Source organism: Vidua chalybeata, chromosome 18, assembly GCF_026979565.1.
Source record: "Vidua chalybeata isolate OUT-0048 chromosome 18, bVidCha1 merged haplotype, whole genome shotgun sequence".
Classification (NCBI taxonomy): domain Eukaryota; kingdom Metazoa; phylum Chordata; class Aves; order Passeriformes; family Viduidae; genus Vidua; species Vidua chalybeata.
In genome coordinates this window covers 6,394,448-6,398,987 of record NC_071547.1, presented here as the reverse complement: position 1 = coordinate 6,398,987, position 4,540 = coordinate 6,394,448, and the positions used below count along the sequence as shown (strand labels likewise).

General features: G+C 45.7%; 1 long non-coding RNA gene across 1 annotated transcript; it reads right to left on the bottom strand.

Moving 5' to 3' along the window:
• Nucleotides 1–2,261: 2,261 nt before the first annotated feature.
• Nucleotides 2,262–3,126, bottom strand: LOC128797334 (uncharacterized). Its single transcript, XR_008434093.1, has 2 exons — nt 2,918–3,126; nt 2,262–2,818 (listed from the first exon to the last, which is right to left on the bottom strand). It is a non-coding gene; the product is annotated as an uncharacterized LOC128797334 (long non-coding RNA).
• Between the last annotated feature and the right edge of the window lie 1,414 nt (nt 3,127–4,540).

The following is a 4,540-nucleotide window of genomic DNA, read 5'->3' as shown; positions in this document are numbered from 1 at the left end:
CAGAGAAGTTAAGACACTTGCTCACATTCCTAGATGACTGTACCAATTTGGTAGTGAAATTAGACTTCAGCTCTTGTGATCCCATTACAGTGTCAAAGGTCTACCTGATGTCTCTCAGAATCACTAAACTTTAATCTTATCAGTATTCATTTTATGGCACTTCTGGCAAAACATCTGGCTTGTGTGATGCACACTCATTCTAGCTCCTTGTCCTTGCATTGTAGAGGCTGCAAAGCCAGGAGGTCTGCAGCTGGTTCTCCCTTCTTTCTTGGGTCCAGTCCTGTGAAGTTCAACTCTCACAAGCTCCCACAGCTGCAGAGCCCAATATCCTTGCCTTGAGACCAAACCGGTGAGGTAAAGGTCACCCTCAGCTGTTTGCATGTCTGAGCTTTGCCAGGGATTTGAAGGACACACTTTGTATTTTATTGATCATAAGATGGTTTGGGTTGGAAAGGACCTGAGAGATCCTTCCACTAGACCAGGTGCTGGAAGCTGGTCCCATCCAGGCTGTCCTTGGCCAATGGCTGATTACAGGTGCAGAAGTTTCAGATGTTACTCGGGTGCTGGGAAGATTCTGCCCACAGGTTATGTGTAGTAGTGGAGCCTTTCATTTGACAGCTGGAGTTGTGGCCTCTGTGGTAGGATATATTTATTATGGTTGCAGCAGGATGTTTTCACTTGCAGATTCCACCATTCACTTGCTTCCAGATGACACTCCTGATGCACATTTTTTGGGTCAGTGTAAGGAGGGCCCTGGCAGTGCAGCAGCAGCCCCCCCCCCGACCTGCTTTGGTGTCCATCAGCCTCCCTGCTGCAGAGAAGCAGATGCAGGACAGGCCAAACACTGAGTAGGTTCAAAACCTGTTTGCAGCTGAAGCTATGCTCCCAAAATGCTGCAGAAGCAGTGTGAGGAAGCTCAGAGCTGGGCACCTGTATACTATTTATAACTGAGCTACTGTGTGACCTTGAGCAGCTCCCTGCACCTCTGAGTCCAGCCCTGCCTCCCCAGCTGCCAGGGGAGTGGGATGGTAACACCTACTTCAGTTGCAAGGGTATCATGTGGTGCAATTTTGCAACTAATTAAATGTAGGAAAAGAGTTTTTTCCCCTCACATAAAGGCTGCACTGCAATGATCTACCCTCCCAATGCTTCTGTGCCGGCTGGGCGTGTGCCTGAACTCGTTGGCTTCTAGAGGGTGCTTTGTTCCCCGTAAGTGCAGGAGGAAATATTTGCAGAATTGGGACTCCTGTGAAAAGTTTTATGAGTTACTACATGGCCACTGTGCAAATCAATTACTGTAGTAGGTCTGTAATGAGACTAACCCACAAAACAGTTACTGATTCTACAGCAACTTGAGCAGATGCCAAGAAATGTGGCCAATAATTAGTGACGGCCTGATGGATCCAGGGTTTTCAGCAGCATTTGCTCAATGCTGGGCTCATGACACAGCTGATCCTGGAGATGGTCCTGCTTCCAAGGTCAGGTTAGCTGTTGTTTTTTAAAACATTTGGTTTGTGTCAGTCTTTTTTAGAAACCTGGTTTAAAACCTTTCAGGTGTAAGTACAAAGCTTAAAAGCTTTTCCACAGCTCCACCCTTAAGAATGGGTTTAATCCTTTTAACAAAGCTCTGATCTGACAGTTTATTTCGCTCTAGGCTTTAGCTTCAGTGGTTGCAGCCAAAACCTGACAAGTTCTTCTTGTTAATTCTGAATGTATTATCCAGTGACAAATGTATCTCCCACTTATATGTGACACTGAGAATGAAATGCATATGATCAAATTTCTTATAGCTGGAGTGGGGCTGGTTGTTAAGAACATCTCCATATCTTTGCAGTATGACAGTCAATCTAAACCCATTCTTTTTCAGCAGCATATCTCAGCCTAGTTTGGGATACTCATGATGGGTTGCAATCTGCTGCCATACTCTGCAAAGATTAAAGAAAGGCTAAAAATAAACCTGTCACTTTCCCTGGACACTTTCTTGTGAAATGCAGAGAGATACCTCACTAGAATGCAGAATAAATTCATATAGAATTTTTTATGCTGTGTTTTTTTATGGACAGATGGAGTCAGTGTCATTTCTGATTTCTCATTTCTAAATACAGTGGCGTTACGTACAGCCTTCCACCTGAAAGCTTGTCTTGGAAGCCAAAAGAGAATGAAATAGATTTTTACAATAAAGCCAAAAAAGTCCTTAATTCTTTTAAGTTTGCCAATATGCAGGATACATATAATGTATTTAATGAACTCTGCTCCAAAAGTATTGGCATGATGATGAAATTTATATTCTGGAATGTAGTCTGTCTCGGGAGGTTGGGGTTTTTCTTTGCAAGGCTGATCCTTTGGTACTGTAGTAACACCTCAGGAGGAGGATGATGCTTGCATAGCATGGACTGACAGCCAGATTCCTGCCCACAGTCTGTGTGACCCTGTCCTGCACTTAATCCCCCTTACACAGATCTCCTCCTGCTGTGCATCTTCTGTGTGTTTGACTGGACCCACAGCCCACTCTATTTTCACCCAGTCCTCGAGTTTCATCACCGCTCCTGTGCTTTCCTGAGGCTGGCGATTGCCGACGATGCAAGGGATCAATCTCCTCTCAATGTTTATCTGAAAGCAGCTGCATCTTCTGCGTGACTGTCCCATTTCCTCTTCCCCCAAACCGTGCCAGGAGCTCTGTGGCTTTTGCAAATCGATGCACGAAGGAGAAATGCTAATGGCAGGATGTCTCTGGGCAGCGCCAGCCGGTGTCACCGCAGCCAGAGCGCGCGGGTGACGGCAAAAGTCAATTTCCTGTTAAATTAGCTCGGCTGTTTCCCTAAGAAAGGTGGAATTTTAATGAAAGTGCTTATTAATGGATGAGCCCAGAGGGAAGTGGGTTTGTGGTGAGGCCCGAACTTTATAGGGAAAGCCTTACCTCGTAAAAGGCCACAAAAGATCCTTACAGGCCTGAGCTCGGCCTGCTCGGGAACTGACTGCTCGTACAGGGGACAGTCTTCCTTTTCCCATAAAACATGCATTAAGGGTGCCAACTAAGTTGGTTCTCTTTTATATCAGTCACAAAAACAGTAGGAGGTTTAGTTCCTGTCAAATTTTATGGGCCATTTACAAGGAGGCCTTCCCCAAAGTATTTCACAGGCCAAATAAAAATAAATGGCACTGAAAAATTTTATAACACAATGCACGAACTGTTTGTGGTAGTGGGAGAACATGTGCTGGAGACTTTGTCTCCTTCCCCTGTGCAGAGGAATTAAAATGGAATTTTAATTATTGTACCTTTCATAGGCTTTTTCATTTCCGAGCATTACTGTAGTCTCAAGGTTGCCTTTGGGAGAAAGGGATTGTGACTTTATATAGAGATGAGAAAATGTGATAGAGGTACAGTTTCATGGCCCTGGAGAGTGGCATCTGCCCTGCAGAGAGAGAAGAGAAACCACGGGAGGTGGGGAGTGATTACTTGAAGAGTTGAGAGGGCTGCTGGATCTGGGTTTAATGTCTGATATGTTTGGGCATCCTGTCTGAGAGCTTGGAGATGGGCAGAGAGAGGCAGACAGGGGCACACGAGCTCATTGAGCCCACAAGTCTGGGTTCTCTAAAAAAACTTTGCTTAAACTGGGGATTTGGTTCATGGTGATGTGGCTGTGCTGCTGCTGGGGAGGTACTTTATCCTGTAACTTCATTTTTGTGGTCAACACAGGAGGCCAAGGGGAAGGAGCCAATTTTTCTCGATGCTAGGAACAGATAAAATATTCAGAGAGGAACTGTGTGGCTCAGCTTACGGTGAGAAGCCTGTTAACAGGAGTAGCTGCAGTTCCCAATTTACAAGCTGCACTTCTGTCCAGGGAGGAAAGCAGCACCTAAAAACCCATGTGGAGAGGGAGCAGCTCTGGGCAAGGTTTTTAATAGACATGGGTTGAGCAGTCTATGCTGCTGGGGCTGCTTCACAGCTGCCTTCCTGAACTGCTGAACTCTGCCTCTCAGTGCTCAGTTTACCACACCAACAGCTTTATCAGAGGAGTGAAACAACAGCTTGCTTCCATGGGAAGGGAGAGGAACAACCTACCCCTCAGCAAGCAAATGGGCAGCAAGCAAAGATGCTCTTGACAGGGTTTCTCTTCCCCTCTTGTGCATGTGCTCTTGGCAGCCCTGCACAGCAGAGGTCAGGGGTTCAGGCAGAAATGCAATCACACCACTGCTGCTTCAGATTGCACATTTGATAAAAGATTAACAGTCAAATCCCCTTGCTGACCTTACAATATGAGAACTGCTGTTGTTTTGTTAATTATTTTTCCTCATGAGGGTGGTCTAGCACTGGAGCTGGGGCCCAGAGGGCATGGGGAATCTCCATCCTCAGGGATACTCAGGCTGACTTTGTGGTTGCTGTGGTGCTGTATCTGTTTTGGTTCAAAGTTGACTTTCCAAACAGGACATGGCATTGAAAGGAGCCCCTGAGGTAAACAGAACTATAAAGCAGTGATGTTGATAATTTTGCATAACAATTATTCCCCCTCCTCATATACCTGTGGCTTCACAACTTTGA